The 10,050-nt window shown below is 33.5% G+C and overlaps 1 long non-coding RNA gene across 2 annotated transcripts in view; it reads right to left on the bottom strand.

Moving 5' to 3' along the window:
• Positions 1 to 1,067: 1,067 nt before the first annotated feature.
• Positions 1,068 to 10,050, bottom strand: part of LOC139857462 (uncharacterized) — a 219,855-nt gene continuing 210,872 nt past the window's right edge. Inside the window, exons 1-3 of one of the 2 annotated variants that reach the window (XR_011762531.1) lie at positions 4,302 to 4,476; positions 1,567 to 3,543; positions 1,068 to 1,471 (exon numbers count right to left, since the gene is read on the bottom strand). This is a non-coding gene — a long non-coding RNA (uncharacterized lncRNA). Of the gene's footprint in view, positions 1,472 to 1,566; positions 3,544 to 4,301; positions 4,477 to 10,050 lie in introns of those variants that run through there. The other variant, XR_011762532.1, reaches the window with a different exon arrangement.

Below are 10,050 nucleotides of genomic sequence, written 5' to 3'. Positions count from 1 at the left end.
TTCAAAAATTTCTAGTTCTTTACTTCATTTATCTTTTCTTTTACTTTGTCTGCCTCTTCCTCCCGAGTCTTTGAAAGCAAGCTGTTAGCTTTGATTTCATCCTTCAACTGATTTATGGCTTTCTCCTTTTATTTGTTCAATCTGTTTTTAACCGTTATATGTTGATTCTCTATATTTGCCTACTTATCTTTTTGCATGCTTTATAGGTTTTTCTGGAGACTGACAAAGTTGGCTTTCAAAACTTCTGAAACTTTAATTTGATATTCCATATCCACCTTAAGCACATTTAATGTGTCTTCATAATTTTTATTCGGATCTTTGATCTCTTGATTGTCCCTTTGATGGTTTTGTCGTACATATCCTCCACCTCTTGATTGTCCCTTCCTATGTTGTTCACTATTCTCCCAATCTCTGCTATCTTTTCATTGTGCAATCTCATGAGTTTATTTTATTTGAATCAATTCTAGTTTCATAGCAATTAAACTCACAAGACCGTGTAATGAAAAGATTACAAAGCTCGAGACAACATAGGAAGGGATAAACCAAGAGGCATAGGATATGTAGTTCAAACCATTGAAGACCTGAGAAAATCATGAAGACACGATAAAGGCGCTTAAATTGGATATGAAAGACCAAATTGAAGTGTCGGAAGATTTGAGAGCCAACTTTGTCACTATTAAGAAGAACCTAAAAAACGTGCAAAAAGAAAAATGAACAAATGTAGAGAATCAACAGATAACAGTTAACGGTTAGACAACAGATTGAAGACATAGAAGTAGAAAACGAGAAAGAGATAAATTAGTTAAAGAAGAAAATGAAAACTTACAGCTTACTTTTAAAGACTCAAGGAAGGGGAGGCAGACAAAGCAAACGAGAAGATAAATGAAATAACAAAAGAACTAGGAATTATAGAACAACAAAGTATAAAAAAAAAAGGATGAATACAAGGATCTCTAAAAGGAAAGACTAGATATCTCTTAAAGATTTGAGCTGACATTGAAAATCAGAAAGATAGGACGGCACGAAAAAAGATACACTAGTAAATGAAGCACTCTTGCAACATCTACTTATGACAGCACGAAAAAAGATACACTAGTAAATGAAGCACTCTTGCACCATCTACTTGTGACAGTCTGGGTTAAGTGTCTGTTACACGATTTAAGTAAGGAAATTAGTATTAGTAACTTCAATATATAGCAAAGCAAATGCGCATGTACATTGTTAAGATTGACTGGAAAATGTACTTCTCATATTCAAATGGCAAATCAATTCCCCATTCTACTTTGTTTTCAAACTTGTGGCCTTTAGCAACAGCTTCCCCAAGTATTGTCACAGCTTTTGTGTATGAAAGGAGTACAAAGATCTAAGCCTCTTTATAGCACATGTATCAAACTTCTCAACCACAAACTCCATATCATCAAGACAACTGGCACATAAATCTAACGTACGCCTCGGCACACTTCATGTCGTCCTGCAAAAGCGTATGAATATGAATATTATAAGGTCAAGACAAAAAAAATGACAGATTTACATGGAAAACCTTGAGAAACTTCAAATAACAATTACATGTATATTTAAAGGAAGGTTTTAATGAAAATGAAGCCTTTGGCAATAATACACATGCCTAATTACTCTCATTCATCAACAGCATACCAGTTTATTTAAACCACGATAAAGAAGAGCATTACACTAGTACTGCACATCAATATCAGCAAACGCTATTTCAGGCTCAACCCATCAAATAACATTCTATCGACAACCATACACATCAAGCTTCCATGTATATATACACCAAATAAACAAAATACCGTCTTCGATATGATAAACCTTTCCATATTTCCTAGCGATCTAGGCATCGAGCCTCCAATATTCTCATATGAAGTTTCATGTTTAAACCTTAACAACGTACGTGCGCATTTGCTTTGCAATATCTTGAAGTTCACTAATTTCTTTACTATACCTGACACATACTTACACTTAACCCAGACAGTCACAAGTAGATGTGGCAAGAATACTTCATTTGCTAGTAGTGTCTATCTTTTTGTTCTACTATCCTATCTTTCAGATTTTCAATGTCATTTTTCAATGTCAGCTTTATTCTCTAAGTGATATCTACTTTATTTTTCAAATACTTTGTTGTTCAAAATTTTCTAGTTATTTTGTTACTTCATTTCTCTTCTCTTTTGCTTTGACTGCCTCTTCCTCCCGATTCTTTAAAAGCAAGCTGTTAGCTTTGATTCCCTCTTTCAACTGATTTATCTTTTTCTACTTTTATCTCTTCAAACCGTTTTTTAACCGTTATCTGTTGATTCTTATATTTGCCCGCTTTTCAATTTACATGTTTTCTAGGTTTTGCTTAAGATTGGCAAAGTTTGCTTTCAAATCTTCCGACACTTTGATTTGGTCTACCACATCCACCTTAAGCGCATTTAATGTGTCTTCATAATTTTTTTTAAATTCAATGGTTTTGTCGTACATATCCCCCGCCTCTTGTTTGTCCATTCCTCCTGTGTTCATTATTCTCCCAATCTTGGTTATCTTTTCATCGCGCAGTCTTTTGTGTTTATTTTATTTGAATCAATTCTAGTTTCATAGCAAATAAACTCAAGGGACCGTGTAATGAAAAGATAACAAAGATCGAGAGATTAGCGAACAACATAGAAAGGGATAAATAAGAAGCGGAGGAAATGTACGTCAAACCATTAACGACTCGGAAAAATCATAAAGACACATTAAAGGCGCTTAAGGTGGATCTGGAAGACCAAATTCAAATGTCGAGAAATTTGAGAGCCAACTTTGCCAATCTAAAGAAGAACCTAGAAAACGTGCAAAAAGAAAAACAGACAAATATAGAGAACCTATAGATAATAGTTAGATAACAGATTAAAGAGATAGAACTAGGAAAAGAGAGATAAATCAGCTGAAGAAGAAAATGAAAACTAACAGCTTGCTTTCAAATATTCGGGAGGAGAAGGTAGACAAAGCAAACGAGAAAAAAAATTAACAAAAGAACAAGATAAATACAAAGATCTCTGAAAGGAAAGACTAGATATCTCTTGAAGATTATAGCTGATATTGAATTGAAAATCTTGAATTGATAATCTAAAAGAATGGATGGCACAACAAAAAGATAGACAGTAGCAAATGAAGCATTATTGCCACATCTACTTGTGACTGTCTAGGTTAAGTGTAGGTTAAGGCAAGCGTATGTCAAGTATGTACATAATGCAAGTATGGAAATTAGTGAATTTTAAGATATAGCAAAGCATATGCACATGTACATTGTTAAGGTTGACTGGAAAATGTACTTCTCATGTTCAGATTGCAAATCAATTCCCCATTCTACATTGTTTTCAAACTTGTGGCCTATAGCAACAGCTTCCTCGAGTGTGACATTGTCACAGCTACAGTGTATGAAAGCAGTACAAAGTCATTCTAAGCCTCTTAATAGCACTTGTATCAAACTTTTCAACCACAAACTCCATATCATCTAAACAACTGGCACATAAATCTAACGTACGCCTCAGCACACTTCATGTCGTCCTGCAAAAGCGTATGAATATGTATTTTATAAGGTCAAGAAAGAAAAATGATAGATTTACATGGAAAACCTTGAGAAACTTTAAATAACGATTATAGTTATTTTAGAGGAACATTTTAACAAAAATGAAGCCTTTGCCAATAATTTATGAGCATGCCTAATTACTCTCATTCATCAACAGCATATCAGTTTATTCAATCCACGATAAAGAAGGGCATTACACAAGTGCTACACCTCAATATCAGCAAACGCTAGTTCAGCCTCAACCAACCAAAATTCAGCAATATGACGTGACGTATGAGAATTTTCAGCTCGAAAAGTTGGCCCAAAAGTGTAAATACTACCAAGAGCACATGCGAACGTCTCAGCTTGAAGTTAGCCCGAAACAGTTACAAACGCTCGACCCAATGAAAAACCTAAAAGCGGGACGTATAGCATGTTTAAACCTTTCTAATACATCCATAACAAGATCATGAGTCAAATTCACAGTTTTCTAAAACCGCTTTCATATTGCGATCCAATGTGAATAACTTATTAATTATCTTACAAACCCTTTCTACTTCCTTATCATTATTATTGCCATTCCTATTTGTATCTACACAGAAACCCCTATTTTTAACCCTAGGGTTTGAAAGTACTAACATTTTTTGCTGTGAGATCCAATAGGAGTGTGACAAAATAAATGAAACCTGATTGTAACCAATAATTAAACTATAACTATTATTAGAATGAAACACACAAGACAGGGTTAAAGAGCTACCGTCAAACAAGAGCATTTTCCGACGGACGGAATCTCGTCCGGTTGGGAGCAGCGGCGGCCGGGGCCTGGTGGTAGATTCCACCATTGTTGAGGTTAAGTTGTGAATGAATTTTGAGCTTAATTGCAATTCAACTCCATGAAAATGGTTCGATTGAGAAGATGGCGGCGGTGGTCACGTACATAACCCGGTGATGTGTACTGATGGATCCGGGTCGTGTTTATTATTAATGTGTGTTATAGTTTAAGCTATTGACACTAACGGATGACAATGGATTGGATATGGATCGGGTGAGGCCGTATTCATATTCATATCCATTTCTTTTTTTTACTTTTCATCCATCCATATCCATATCCGTCGGGTGAAGCGGGTTAATGGATATTTATCCACATCCGTTTGAATTTATTTTATTTTTAACAATTATAAGCGGTGGTTCACTATATACGATCAAAAGTAATATTTTTAATAGTTTATGCGACCGAAAGTCACATTTTACTAATCTATATAACAAATATTCAATAGATAACCTATTAAATGTTTAAAGATATCGACATGTAAGTTGCTTACTTTTAGTTATATGGAATCACATTTGAACCACCAAAGTACGATAAATACATTTGATTATTTAAACAAAACAAAATATAAGAAGAAAGTTATATTTATAGAGAAAATATAGAGAAAGATGAATATGAATATAATTAATGAAATATCACTACATAAATGATACTAATTTGAGTGATAAATTTATATATTTAGTTATTTCGGGTGAAATCGGGTTCATCCATGGATGAAATTTTTTCATCTACATCCATATCCATATCCTTTTAGATCGTCCAAATCCACGAATAATCGGGTGGATCAGATGGATATCCACTGGATCGGGTATCCATTGCCATCCCTAATTGACACAGCACAAGGCCCAATAAGCCACGGTTAAATGGACTGACGATATGTGTATCATAACTCTCAAAATGCGATCTTGAAAACTAAAAAAAAAAAAAAATACACTCTTCCTCTCCGTACATCTTCCATCTTCCAGATCTAGGGTTTTCCATATCCTTCAGCCACCTAACCTCTCTAATTTTCAACCTTTCTTCTCTTGTCTTCACTGATTTCCTGGTTTGTAGACTTCAGAGTTCCCTTTTCCGGCCATCGGCATCTCGCCGGTGGTCCGGCCCTCTTTGTGTTACTTTTCGTCGTGAATAAGTGTACTACCTCTTAATTGACTTCCCGACGGCGTGCGTTCCTTCTTATCTCCTTCGTCCTATTTGCCGGAAAGCAGGCGGCGATCCGGTGGGTTTTCATTGGATCTGTGATTCGGGTAGGTTTGGATGGTGATGTTTTGTTGGGTGTTCCGTTTGGGGTGGGTTATGCCCTGGATTTGATGTGACGTTGATCCTTTTGCTGGTACCTTTCCTAGGTGGTTGTAGGTGGCGATTTCCTGACGGAAATCTATGACCATCGTCGACGATTGCCGGATGTTCTTTTTTGGAGGATGACGTTTTGTGGGTCGGAGGTATGTATACAGTTTTTCCCGATGCCTAGGCCTTTGATGGCTGCTGACGGTTGCTGGCGGTTGCTGGCGGCGGCTGGCGGCTGCTAGCGGCGGCTGGCGGCTGATGGCTGTGATGACCCGGAAATTTTCGACCAAATTTAAACTTAATCTTTATATGTTTCTGACACGATAAGCAAAGTCTGTAATGTGAGTCTCAAAGTTTTTGAACCGTCCTCATGAATTCATTTGACCTTCGACTAGTTCCGACGATTCACGAACCACTATTTGTAAATAGATACATAAATATTTAAACATATGAATATATAATAACAAATTGAAATATAATTTGAAATATTATATGTTGTTGTTATTAAAGCTAAGTAAATATAAAATAAAATAAAAATATGATATTAAGATAATTAATATTTAAAACATATCTATGTATATAAATAAAGTATATTAAAAATATATTTTGTGATTTTAAATTTATTTCGTAAACAATGGTAACGCTCAATTGTTTTTAAATGAATAGTAAATAAGTTAAGAAGGAACTTATGTGATTTTAAAATAAATGGTAATCCGAAAGTGAGTTATATAATTTATAGGCTTATTCAATATGTATTTGGGAACTATTTGTTAAGTTTTAAATTTTTTTATTTTACCTGGGATCGGGGGTGGACAGTAAGTTAATTTTTTTGTTTAATAATTTTAAGTAGATAATGATCGAATTTTATACCATAATAACTAAAATAAATAAATATAGTTAATTTAAAAATATGAGATTTTTCTGAACACTTTTATTCGCCACTGATTTATATTGCAGTCCGTGAAAACTGTCGGTAGATTGAGGACAATATGAAGACTGCTAATCTATATTGAATCATCCCATTTTGATTCTTATTTAATTATTATAGTACTAATTTGCTTTATGTAATTGAAATCACATACCACCAAATAACTGTCACGAGAGTTAATTTATATTACTGTTTTGCTTATGATTGATTCCACTGTCTATAAAAATTAGATATGCATGTAGGATATAATTGGATGTATTATCCTTTTAGTCAACAAACACACACATGCACACAGTTGCATTACATATAATATATATTTATGTCTACTTTAAATTACCATTATCGATTCTTATTGTTTCAACATTGGCTTTTTACCAAACACAACACAAGACACTTTTGTTCCTTTCTAATATATATATATATATATATATATATATATATATATATATATATATATATATATATATATATATATATATATATATATATATATACACACACATGCATATGCCTTTGATATTCATAAAAATTTAACCTCTTCATGCCTTATTGGACATACGACCCAAACCAAGAACCCACTAGTACTACTACTCGTTTATTCCTATTATGTTTTTGTATTCGAACACCTCCTGATCGAGCTTGTTGCTGCTGAATTCTTGTTCCAAAAACTCACAAATGGCCAACACTATCCTTCATCATCATCAAACATCATTCAAGAACACCACCTTCTAACCACCGGCCTCATTCACCGTAGACCACCATTTGATCACCGTTGAACCGCCACCACCATAAACCCACAACCACCTAGAACAATCTCCGCCACCTTCCACCATGACCACCACCACCGCACATGTATTTTTTTTTCTGTTTTGTTTCAACCCACAATCTCCATCACGAAACTTCCATAGAAGACTACTGCTACTACTTAATTCGTGTTTTCTGTTTGGCCGGACGATGAGAACCAAGAAACCGAGTCATCACCTCCACCTCAAAAACCCATTCGCGTTTCATTTTTATTTATATTTTTTTTTTCATTTTCAGTCGAAGACCACTGCTGCATATTTTTTTTTACTCGAGCAAGCAGCTACTACTGCGTATGTTAAATGTTTCAGCTATTTTCGATTCATGTTGCTACTGTTGCTCGACGAGAAACTACGAAGAAGAAGGCTCGTTCCTTTAACTGTTAATGTATATGGAATTATATGAGGTGATAATAAACGGGCCAAATTTGTTTTAAACATGGGCCAAGGTATTGTTGGGCAAATTAAATATTGGGCCGTGAAAATGATTTAGTAATTGGGACATACATGAACTAAATTGATGAGATTTGCTGTTGGGCCAAAATAAAATACGGGTTATATATTTTATTATATGGGATTAAATCATAAAAGTATGTAGCAGTCGAGTGGTCTAGTGCATTTGTGGGTGAATGGGAGGTCGCGGGTTTGAGCCCTGCTTGAGGCATTTCTTTTTAGGAAGGATTTTTGAGGTATTTTTCTTGTATTATTATTATTTTTATTATTATTATTATTGTTATTGTTATTAATGTTATTAATTATCAATGTTATTAAAATTATCATAAATACTAAGGTAGTAATTATCATTTATTATTATTATTATGATTTTAGTTACAATTAGGATTATTATTATTATTATTATTATTATTATTATTATTATTATTATTATTATTATTATTATTATTGTTAAGTTTACTTATTATTATCACTATCATAATGCAAATTAATATTATTAACATTAATATTAGTATTATTATTATTATTATTTGTAAAATCATTATTTTTTTATAGTTATTATTATTAGTAGTATTATCATTATAATCAAAAACAACTTTTATTACTATTATTAATATTATGTTACCAAATAAACATTTTGTATAATAAAATATACTTTTAGTAATATTACATATACGTAAGTATTAATCACATTAACATTTTTATATAGATATTCATATATAACAAGTTAAATATTTCTAATATAATAATAACTAAATATATATTAATATAACTATATAAATATTAGTCATTATAAATGTATATACACAAATTAAATACATATAATATAAGTTATAATATATGAAATTGTTCCATTACGATTATAGGTATTAATATATATAAATGATATAGGTTCGTGAATCCGAGGCCAACCCTATACTTGTTCAATGACGTTATATGTATTTTTACTACAAAATACAGTATGGTGAGTTTCATTTGCCTTTTTACCCTTTATATTTTTGGGCTGAGAATACATGCGCAATTTTTATAAATGTTTTACGAAATAGACACAAGTAATTGAAACTACATTATATGGGTGAATGATCGAAGCCGAATATGCCCCTTTTTACTTGGAAACCTAAGAATTAGTAAACCAGTCTACTAATTGACGCGAATCCTAAAGATAGATCTATTGGGCCTAACGAACCCCATCTAAAGTACCGGATACTTTAGTACTTCGATGTTGTTTTATCATGTCTGAAGAATTTCCCGGAATGATAGGGGATATTCTTATATACATCTTGTTAATGTCGGTTACCAGGTGTTCAATCCATATGAATGATTTTTGTCTCTATGCATGGGACGTATATTTATGAGAAATGAAAATGAAAATCTTGTGGTCTATTAAAATGATGAAAATGATTATTTATGTTAAACTAATGAACTCACCAACCTTTTGGTTGACACTTTAAAGCATGTTTATTCTCAGGTATTAAAGAAATCTTCCGCTGTGCATTTGCTCATTATAAAGATATTACTTAGAGTCATTCATGGCATATTTCAAAAGACGTTGCATTCAAGTCGTTGAGTTCAATATAGATTTTTATTAAGTAAATGACAGATTAGGTCATTTATGAGTTGGATATTATGAAATGGTATGCATGCCTGTCAACTTTTGATGTAATGGAAGGTTGTCTTTTAAAAACAAATGCAACGTTTGTAAAATGTATCATATAGAGGTCAAATACCTTGCGATGTAATCATATGTTATTGTATTCGTCTTTATGGATTAGGACGGGTTGTCTCAATGGCAGTCGTTGGAGGTTATAGTCAGGTTTTTTAATTTGTTATGGTTGTTGGCTATTTGTGTGGTTCTATACGGCTGTTGTTGGCAGCTACTGGCAAGTCATGGTTGCTGTTGGTGGCGGCCGGTGGCGGCTGGAAGTGACTATTGTGGCTAATGACCGTTGACGATTGTTTGGGTCTGATTCGTGTCGGGGCTGTTTGCTGTGTCGGAAAATTCAGAAAATTTGGCGATTATAGACTTGATCTCTCTGTGGCCTGGCTTTGCTGATGATTTGGTTGGTTGTTGCACAGTTGCTCTCGTTCATTCCATTTTTCTCGTTGTCGTGTCTGTTTAGGTGGGTGCGATGTTGTTGTCGACGTAGCCGACTTGTTTGGCTTTGGAAAATTAGGCCTCGGGATTAGTGTTCTTGGGTTGCCTGGTGAG

Source organism: Rutidosis leptorrhynchoides, chromosome 7 (assembly GCF_046630445.1).
Source record: "Rutidosis leptorrhynchoides isolate AG116_Rl617_1_P2 chromosome 7, CSIRO_AGI_Rlap_v1, whole genome shotgun sequence".
NCBI lineage: Eukaryota > Viridiplantae > Streptophyta > Magnoliopsida > Asterales > Asteraceae > Rutidosis > Rutidosis leptorrhynchoides.
This window is presented reverse-complemented; position numbering and strand designations above follow the sequence as displayed.